The following is an 11064-nucleotide window of genomic DNA, read 5'->3' as shown; positions in this document are numbered from 1 at the left end:
AGCCAGGGCTTGGTATGGGGAAGACCAGCTGGTTTACATGTAATCATTAAATTTTCCCAAGTTTTATTTAAGTTAATTGGACAAAACAAAAAAAACGCAATATTCTTCTGCCAGAGAGTATGTAATATTCTTCTGCCATTTTATTGTAGAGGGCCATTTTGAGCCCCTAACAATATTATTCAACCAAGAGATCATGAGTCGTCGCCCACTTACTTTCTGAAGTCAGCTGGGATGTCACGGCTGTGACCCTCGTGAGGATAAAGTGGTTCAGATGGAAAAGTAGGACTAAGGGCTTTTTCTCAGGTTTCCATGCGCAAATCCATGTATATTAGGTTAATTGGAGACTCTAAATTCTCTACTCATCAAATGACATTCGTGACCCTGATGGATAGATAAAATAGATTATTAATCTGCCATGGGAAGTCCAAGGTGTCTGGTAGAAAGAAATGCATTCATACACTCATTACACAGTCAACCAAGCAAAGACACAAAGCCTAGGGCAGGGGCGGGCAAACTTTTTGATTGGAGGACCACAATGGGTTCTAAAATATGACAGAGGGGCCGGACCAGGAGCAGATGGATGGAGTGTTTTGGAAACCTCACCTCATCTGAGAAAAAAAATACATTTAATTTTAAATGAAAGTGAATAAAAGCATTCCAACAATAATATTTGTCTTTGAAAACCACAGTGTTTAGAAAATAAAACATTAACAAGGTTTATTCATTAAATTTTTTTCAAGTTCGGCGGCCCGGATTAAAACTTAACGGGCCGCATGTGGCCCCCGGGCCGTAGTTTGCCCTCGCCTGGCCTAGGGCATAAACACATACATGTAATATCCAATCCGCTTATTCTCACAAGGATAGCGTGCTGGAGCCTACCCAGCTGTCAACGGACAGTAGGCGGGGCACACCCTGAAGTGGTTGCCAGCCAATCGCAGGGCACGCAAAGACGAACAACCATCTGCGCTCAAACTCACTCACAAATGCAACCTCCACACAGGAAAGCTGGGTCCCGGGATCGAACCCTGCACCTTGGGACTGCGAGCCGGATGTCCTAACCAGTCTTAACTCATTAAATACCAGCCATTTTCACTGGAGCAACCCGCTCAATCCCAGCGTTTTCCTGGGTTTTGACTAATATTGCAAGGCCCACAGAATATAGTATTCTAATGCTATATAGACATGGAGCACACCCGAAGAAAGATGAGACTCTCTTCTTTCAACAGAAAAAAATGTTTGTTCCTATCTTTTTCCATTCTTGAGCAATCGGCATTTGAAAATAGCTAAATTTCATGAAAACTCCAATCCCTGGGGAAAAAACTGAGAAAATGAGCTTTTTGTAAACTGATGCATTTTGACCATAATTTGAATTTTGACACTATTATTTATGGCTTTTATGACACCTCTAACATCTAAATAATGCATGCCTTCTATAAAATAACAAAAAAAAGCACAAAAAATGTTTTTGATAAAATAAATTTATTTGCACATAACACTAAACGACTGAACTGTTGAACTATGTACAAAAATGAAATACATCAGTGTCATACATACTTTTTTTTTGTGTGATATAAAATAAAACAGTTGCCTTGATGCAAGGGCACACAACATAGTTCACACCACATTCTTGTTTCACTCCGTTTGCCTTTGCACAAACAGACCCGACACTTTCGTTGTGGTCTGGCTTTGCTGGTCCGTGGAAAATAGGCGAGCTTGTGTTTGTCCACTGGGGTTTGTGTGAAAATAATTGTCTGGGAAGTGATTGCTGGCATCCGCGATGTGCTGCAGAAGCTCATCCGTGAGAAACAGCTGCAGGAAATCAGCTGGCTCCTCAGACTCCAAATGGGCAGCGGCATTCAGTGGTCCAGGGGTTGCTGTAAAGTCGATTTTCCTCGGTTGCCATCCAGTGTGACGCCATCCGGAACCACTGCTTCCTGATGCACAACCTGTAAATTACAGAAATACAAACAATTGGAAATATATATTTATTGCTGCATTTTATTGCTGGCGTGTGAAGTTTCATATTATAATTTACCTTTCTTTACACCAACAAGACGAGGAGGAACTTTCTTGCCGCGGGATGCACAATCTGTGAATTTTAGAAAGTATGCATGATTACCACACCATTCAGTATTGTTGTTTCCTCGTCGGGGAGGAGATGCGCTCGCGCGTAACTGCACATTTACGCGACATTTTCTGCCCGCAAGATGCATGATATGTACAATAAAAGCATGAGGGCTAAAACCACATGTTCAATGGTAACTTGCGAGCGTTTACTTCCTCGTCGGCGAGGACTTACGCTCGCGTGTAATTGTGCAATAGGCGCCCGGACGAGAAAGTCAGCGAGCAAGCTTGCGTCTAACTGCACATTTACGCGACATTTTCTGCCCGCAAGATGCATGATATGTACAATAAAAGCATGAGGGCTAAAACCACATGTTTAATGGTAACTTGCGAGCGTTTACTTCCTCGTCGGCGAGGACTTACGCTCGCGTGTAATTGTGCAATAGAGGCGGCCGGATGAGGAAGTCAGCGAGCAAGCTCGCGTCTAACTGCACATTTACGCGACATTTTCTGCCCGCAAGATGCATGATATGTACAATAAAAGCATGAGGGGTAAAACCACATGTTCAATGGTAACTTGCGAGCGCTTACCTCCTCGTTCGGGGGGGATCTGGTGAGGACTCTCAGCTGCTTTGGCTATTGTCCGAAGGCAGGCGATGCAGGCCGCAAGGCACGCGCACCCTCTTTAGACGCCGTTTTGTTGTGACGACGACGAAGCGTCATCCTCTCAACCAAAGCGTCTCCATCGCCTTGATGCTTTTAGGAAGCTTTTTTTTTACAAAAAAGCATTCCTCGATCGTCATTTGCTTGGAGGATTTCATTGCTAACGCTACTAATGCGACTGCTGCTAGTGCTGCCGATGCTGCTGCTACCCACGCTGCTCTCCACACTTATAAGTCTACCCCAGGATCCCGCCCCCCCATTTGTACCTCTGGCGCAGATTCAAGGCGGATCTTTTGCACCTCTGCCCCCTGCTGGGTGATTTTTACATGATTCACAATGCGGACAAGGCTGATTCTCAGTCAGAGGTTGCATCAGACCCTTATGTACACTATGACGTAAAAAAGACAGGAAACGTACTTATACGTCTTTGGTAGAGGGCGCCATTGCATTAAAAGACGTCTTTGTACGTCTAAGGGAGTAAATGAGTTGAACAAAGTACAGGGTCCTTCACCTGACTACAGATGATCTTCTGGGGACTTTATTTGGTTTTAATCACTTTTGGGGTCTGTATCTATGCACACTCCCTGGTTTTGCTACCTTCCCGGGTACCACATACACACTGCTTAGTTTCTCTGCCTTCGTGGGTACCACATACATATTGCTTGGTTTCTCTGCCTTCCTGGGTACGACATACACACTGCCTGGTTTTGCTACCTTCCTGGGTACCAGTCACACAAACGTCAGACGACTCAGCACATACCGACTGTCTCAGCACTACACACTTTCACTCCAAGGCAGTGCTGTGAACCAACTTACTGACAAGAGGTAGTATTTAGAATTTTAAAAAGTGCTTGAAAGGTTTTGTTCATGTAAAACCAACAGATTATGACATTATTATTATTATTTAAATCAGTATTAAACAGCATCAGCATAGGTTAAAGATATTATACAGACTATATACGATAAAAAAATACTAAACCACCCTTGCTTTTCCGTCATTTCTTGTATAAGTTAACACACAGATGTATAACATTTGTTTATACAAATATAACGATTAAAAAGTAGCTGATTAGAGTTTTAATTTTGTATTCATTAATCTGTAATAAAAATGGACATATTTTGGTTAATAAAATTAACAAGAAATAAAAGTAAAGGGTGTTCTAATACTTTTTTCAAGATTGTCCTAACATACATTTAATGTTTACAGTATATGTCTTCGGAAGAAGCGCAGCATTAGATTTTTTTTTTTGTTCTCTCTCTTTGACTTCTGAATTTGAATTTCTGTCACAGATGTGCTTGAATTCTATTTTGGATGATTTGTGTTAAACTGCACAAATATTTGAAGAGCCATAGAATTCAAGAATCACACCAGTGCTGCTACTCCTCCGAACGGGTGAACGCCCTTGATTAACAACCTGCGTTGAGGTGGCTTTTGAGATTCGTGGTGTGGGAGAAAAATCTCTGAAGGCATTCTTAGACTTCAAGAGAGGGTCCACAATTTTCAAAGATTCACTTCCGTCTGAATCAGAGGCCTCACTTGTATCCGGAATATATTCATCTCCACTGTCATCTGAGTTGGAGTAATAATGCTTATCCATTCCAAAGTCAGCCTGTTTTTTTAATCTAAAAAACAACAACAACAACGAAATATAAAGGATAGAAGGCAGGAGACCAATAAAATATATGCAATTTGCTTGTAAGATTCCCTGAAATCTATATGGGTTGTTTACCTGTATACTTTTGGTCCTCCTGAGCCTTGGGATAGTAATATGGTCTGGGTCTGAGGCACAAAGTTCAGGGGCAGGATTTGACAATGATTCGTCAGAATCTGTGTCGTTATTCCAAGGAAGATTCAGCCCATATTTTTTGTCCAAGGGAGGAGACTGGGTTGCATCAGAGTCCAAGAGAAAATTGAGAACCCATTAAATACTTAATCCCCAGAGGAATCTGCACAGAAAAAGGTCTTAATTCTATTTGAAAAAAAAAAAAACTAAAATATTGATGAATGATATTATGACAAAATAATGTAATAACAAAATTAGAATGATTTTAGGAAATTATTTGCAAAACCAAAACATTGTGGTACGATAATAATGCATATAATTATTCTACGCAGCTATATTTAACAAAAACACTTAATTGACCGTAACAAAAAGCTCCCGGGAGGAAAACTACATTAAATGTTTTTTTAACAGGGCAGTGAAAATATTGGAAAATAAAAAAAATAATGAATAAAATAATATGAAAAAAGAATTCAATGTGTATCGATGGACCCATATGAAATACTTATATCGCTATGTACTTATCAGCCATATCGCCCAGCCCAATATGTAACTGCAACTTCAAAACCTCGGGCCATAACAGGATTGTAACATGGAATGCATATCTTCATTCCTAAATTTGTAGATCCCGAGGAGGCTGCTCAATGGTCCTGGTAATGTAAACCTCAACCAATTCGGTCACAGCCAATGTTCTCCATCCTTGTTAAGAAGTTTTGAAATGATTTAATAGATATACTATTGCAAACTATACCAGAATTTTATACATTTTAAACTTTTGATCACAATTTTACCTATTTTCTAAAAATCTGAAGAATCCACATGCCAAATCACCTGCTGTGGACACATAGGTTCTGTTCTGACAGATAATTCAGTTACAGGTTGTGTACTTAAAGCCAATAAGAGGGCAATGCAGCAGTCGACAGCCTGACGAAAGCTTAAGTCTCCCAATGAGAGAACTGTAGTGGCTGGTAGGTTCTTAGATTGTAACATAGTAAAGACATACACTACGCATAACTGTATATCATATGATGATGAGGGAAAATATTATTAGCTACGATTTATGTCCAGATATATTAGAAAACTTGTCCAACCAGCACAGGTCTATCTAACTGTAATTTTAACATCTCAAGACACGACAGGATGACCACATGATACGCATACCTCCTTTTCAGAGTCTGTCAAACCTTGAGAAGGCTGCTTCGATGTTCTGGTGGCATCAACCTCAGCCGATTCAGTCATTGTCGGTTGTCCTCCATCCTAATGAACAAGTTGAATATTAATTTAATGAATTAAAAAAAAGAAAATGGATCAGAATTTTACACATTTTAACGAACAAGTTCACGAATGAAACAAAACCAATTACTTTAGCGCATGACAATTAATCTTCAGTAGAGATATGTTGTGACTGATATTTCAGTCACAGGTTGTCTTTTGAACGCCACCAGGGCCGCAATGGAGCACAGGACAGCCAAAAGTCTTCTTGTCGGACAGCTGTAGTGGCTGGTAGGTTCTAAGATTATAACATAGTAAAGGCACATACAACTCCTAACTGTATTTCATATGATAATGAAGGAAAAGATGATTAGCTATGATTTATGTCAACAATAAAAATGGCTCTACGGGGTCCCCACGAACGCAAACCTGACAGTTGGGTGTCAGATGGCCAACATACCTGACTCGCAATTCAACTCAACTGGACCCCACAACACAAGAAAAAGCTGAGTGAGCCTCAAACCAGACATACACATTCACTGACAAATATCCTGTGACACCAGATATATTAGAAGTCTTGTCTAATCAGCACACGTCTATCTAACTGCAATTTTAACATCTCGAGACACGACAGGATGAGCACACGATACGCATACCTCCATTTCTGAGTCTGTAAAGCCTGGAGGAGGCTGCTTCGATGTTTTAGTAGCATCATAAATTTATTGAATTAATTATATTTGAGGTTGGATTAGATTTTTACACATTTTAAGCCTTAGCCACCCAAAACAAAACATAAGCTCATGAATGAAATAAAACTAATTAATTTCGCCCATGCCAATTAATCTTCTGTAGACACGTGTTGTGACCAGTGTTGTTTTTGGCAGGCATTTTAGATTTTGTCCAAGTCATTTGGACAAAGTGCTGATTTGTTTACATCACATTTAGTCATCCCAATTCGTTATAGTTTTAGTCCAGTTTTAGTCAACGAAAACTAAAAAAAGGGTTTTAGTCCAGTTTTAATCGACGGAAACGCAAAAAAAGTTTTACCCTAGTTTTCGTCAATTTATTCACAAAGGTTTTAGTCCAAGCGGCACGGTGGCCCAACTGGTTAGCATGATGGCCTCACAATATTGAGGTCGTAGGTACGATTCTGGCTCCGGCCTTCCTGCGTGGGTTTCCTCTGGGTAATCCGGTTTCCTCCCATATTCTTAAAACATGCATGGCAAGTTGCTTGGACACTCTAATTGCCCCGAGGCATGAGTGTGAGCGTGGATGGTTGTTCGTCTATGCATGTCCTGCGATTGGCTGGACACCAATTCAGGGTGTACCTCGCCTACTGCCGAAGACAGCTGGGATAGGCTCCAACACCCCCCGCGACCCTAGTGAGGAGAAGCGGTTCAGATAACGGATGGATGGATGGATGGATGGGTTTAAGTCCATTTGAGTTAAAACAAGGCATTCAAGGTTTCCACCCAATAACAAAGACTTTTGGATGGACTACTAAGGATTCTTCATTACAAACAGAAAAAAGTGGCAACAGTGGAATCAATACTCACTGCTCCAAAATAAGCAGAGAAGCAAAACATTTTGTTGGGCAACTGTTGTGGCTTTATTTCACTAAAAGCAACATAAAATAATTTATGAACCACATGCTAACAATTTTGTCTAGTCAACGAAAAAAATTCATGTACATCACGTCATGTTTTCGTCATAAAAGAACCTCGTATAGCTTGTCATCGTCATTAAAAAAGGGGCGTTAACGAAGTATTTTCGTCATAGTCATCAGTGACGAAAACAACACTGGTTGTGACTGATATTTCAGTCCCAGGTTGTCTCCTGAACACCACCAATTGGGCAAGGGCGCGCAGGAAAGCCTGGGGTCTTCTATTTTTACAGTATAGAAAGGCTAAATATCAAATTGAAACAGTGTTTTATATCATGAATATACAGGGTTGGTGCTGGTTCTGGTAGGGAAACCACAACATAAAGATGTCCTTAATTAGTCCCACAATGGGGATATTTGCAATATGGCATATGATGGCCTAACAGGGCCACCGCCCAGAAAGGAGTAACGCAGAACTTTGTAATACTGTCACTCCCTGACCAGTTCGTTGTTCCTGCAGAGCCAAACTTTGACTCAGACCCACAAATTTGAATTACAGATAGTGGACAATGGAGAACTCCCCCAGTCAGTCATCATGTTCAACTTCCATAGAAACTTCACATACATTTATTAGATTGCCAAACTAATTGGAAACTACATCACCAGAACACCACAAGTGGGCTCTGTTATTGTACTTAAAGATGCATCTTACAAACCTGTGTTCTCCAAGGCCAGCTGGTCCATAGTCTTAAGTTATTTCTTCGCCAACATCAATGTCTCGGAGCGCAAACAGACAGAGGTGTGGTCTGTCCTCTGTTGTCATCTTCTTCATTTTACAGTTGGGGTGCATGTGGTCATCATTAACCAGTCTTCCCAGACTGCCATCTTCTTGAGCTGCATCAACACTTAAAATAGATTAAAAAAAAAAAAAACAATTATTCAATCAATGTCAGAAATTAATCTTTGAGACAATCTTGTGTACACAAAACATAAAAATAGGAAATCCACAATTTTTAAATCTAAATCAAATCATACAAGAAATTTCTATTGGAATCAGACCCTATTAACAGCTTGTCTTTGAGACTTCATGATCTATATTTTCATTTGTACAGATTCAACGCATGAATAAAAGTAATTATACATTTTTGCTTAGAGAATGATTTTTCCCCTAACACTTATGGGATGAGTATGTGTTTATTTTTTTAAATAAAAACAAAAATAAGATAACATCTCAATCTTTGCCTCACCTCCAAGTTTTTTCTTGCCGGCGGAAGTCAAACAAAAAGACAGTGCCTCTTCCATCCATCTTCCTGCGTTGAGATTCATCAGAATCTATCAATTTTCCTCTGTACTCCATAATAAAGAATAAAGTCGTCTTTCCTGAAAGGGGCCTTGGTAAATACTCCTTGACCTAGTTAACAGGGAAATCAAGTTAGCTTCGTCATATTTTTAAGCACACAAATAAGGAGTCATCATATTCATTTGGGCCACTATACTAATGTAGGGTGGTTTGAAACATTGCTTCTTGTGAGGGATAGAGCAGAGCCCTTCTTTATGATTTTAAAGGAACAGACCAGCCAAAATTCATTTTCCAGCATTGCATTAGCCAGTATGTATTAGGACTGAAAGTACAAATGTCAATTGCACCTGGTTACGTAAAAAAAAAAACTTTAAGATTATTTAGTTTCAAAACAATGACATACACTGTACACAGTCATATTGGATCGCGTCACGTGATCTCTGTGACGTATTACGTGCTTTACACTAGACTATCAATATCGGACTTGTTCACCGGTCTATTGTGGTATAAAAATGCCGGAGGGCGTCATCAAGTACAGCCTTAATTTAGATAGAACTCCTACCATCAGGTTTCACACTCACTGAAATAACTTGAAACTGACAAAAGTGGCAAAAGAAAAGGTCAAGACACTCTTAATGTAAAATAACCACTTAAAAAACGATGTCAGCTTGGTTATCAGAAAACAATAATATATCTTAGCAAAAGCGTTAACATCATACCTTTAAATTAGTTTATATACTTCGCTTCTAACTCTGCAGTCTTGTCCAGACCCTTGACTGCATGTTCAATAGTATCCTGCTTTGGGGACTTCCTGCATCTCAGGGAAGGCATTGTTTATTCTATAAAGAAAAAAGACAGTATTGTGTTGAGAATTATTAATACTATGGGCTAAATGGAGTTTTAACAATATCAGTGTAAGAAAAATAAATTATAAATTAAAAAAATATCAATTCCTCCATCCCAATTAACGATTTCAACCATAATAGTTTATATTGAAGTTTAAACAACAGACACAGACAGATTTATGCAGTGTGACTACAAAAATCTTACCAAAATTGCATTCACAGTAACCTTTGCTTTAAGAATCATGTAATTAACCAGTGAACATCGTGTCTTACACAAAAATTAATGACAGAAATTATCATGGTACTTGCATTCTGTGGTTCTATAACAAAAGTGCAAGCTGTTAGCTCCGCAAAGCTAACGCAACAAGCTAGCGTCCCTCGTGCTCACATTCAATGCAAACCTGACCACCGGATGACAATACGCGTCGGTTTAGTTCTTTAAATGAGTAAAAGCACCATGACGTTTTATAATTATTCAATGCTTAACTGGAGCTCGTCAATTATGTCGATGTAGGAGCACATGTTTGCTAGGCCAGTGTTGTAGGCCCACATCCATGGTGCTACTTTGTATAGTGTTTTCCACACAACTATCTCTAACTATGAACAAATGCACTCGACGCATGTTTTGAAAAAAACCCAACGAAAAACACTTACCTCTCCGTTTCAACAGCAGTTCGAACTTCGAAGTGGTGATATTCTCCAGCGTTAAGCACCTGCTCGAACTGCGAATAGGTCAAATTCAACAGCGTCTTTTTTCTGTCTTAATAAGGACGCGATGAGAGGAGGAGCGCTTGCCTTTTCGTCAGCACGCCCCGCGCGGGTGGTGCTGATTTATCACTCTCTATCTGTGCCCGCCCGCCGGCACGTCGATAGAAAAATAATATTCCTTCAAACATTACTTTCATCTTCTTAACGTTTTGTAGTGAATTTAACAGGTTCACCACTTTTTTCAAATACACCAATGGAAAACAGGTCTTAATTGAGGAAACATACAAAGAGCGTCTCACAAACACCTTATGATGAGCAATGTAATTTGATCACGTTTTTTGTCACTGCCTGGACGTTGGGTTCACTGGCCTGGTGGCAGTGGCTTGTAGACACTGTCACTGAGTGGGAACGGATCTCAAGGTGGGTCAAACTAACCCAAGCAGTGGATCGGTCCGTTTTTTAAATTTATTAATTTTTTTATTTTATGTATTTATTTATTATTTAATACAAGGGCTTCGGCTCACTACCAGTGGGCGGGACCAAAGAATTTGGGTTTCCTTTGAGCTAGGAGGCAGTCAAAGGCAGTCCAATCCCCGGCAACATAAAGCGCCTAGCTCTGGGGACATGGAATGTCATTTCTCTGGTAGGGAATGAACCCGAGCTGGTGTGTGACTAGACCAGTGGTTCTCAATTATTTCCTGTCATGCCCCCCCTACCAAGAAGAAAACAATTCGCACCCCCCCACCACAATTTTCTTTTACATTTCGTACTAATGTACATGTTCTTTGCATATTAATGTTAGATTGTCAATAAAATATCTTACCTTAACAAAGCTAAATTGATAAAAATAAAATATCATTTTGAGAACGACTATTGTGAGGATCTCGA

General features: G+C 39.9%; 1 long non-coding RNA gene across 1 annotated transcript; it reads right to left on the bottom strand.

Moving 5' to 3' along the window:
* Positions 1–1747: 1747 nt before the first annotated feature.
* Positions 1748–2960, bottom strand: LOC148314976 (uncharacterized). Its single transcript, XR_015841367.1, has 3 exons — positions 2656–2960; positions 2036–2089; positions 1748–1946 (listed from the first exon to the last, which is right to left on the bottom strand). It is a non-coding gene; the product is annotated as an uncharacterized LOC148314976 (long non-coding RNA).
* Positions 2961–11064: the final 8104 nt, after the last annotated feature.

This window comes from Idiotropiscis lumnitzeri, unplaced genomic scaffold (genome assembly GCF_059441095.1).
Source record: "Idiotropiscis lumnitzeri isolate Australia: NSW breed Sydney's pygmy pipehorse unplaced genomic scaffold, RoL_Ilum_1.0 HiC_scaffold_161, whole genome shotgun sequence".
Lineage (NCBI taxonomy): Eukaryota > Metazoa > Chordata > Actinopteri > Syngnathiformes > Syngnathidae > Idiotropiscis > Idiotropiscis lumnitzeri.
This window is presented reverse-complemented; position numbering and strand designations above follow the sequence as displayed.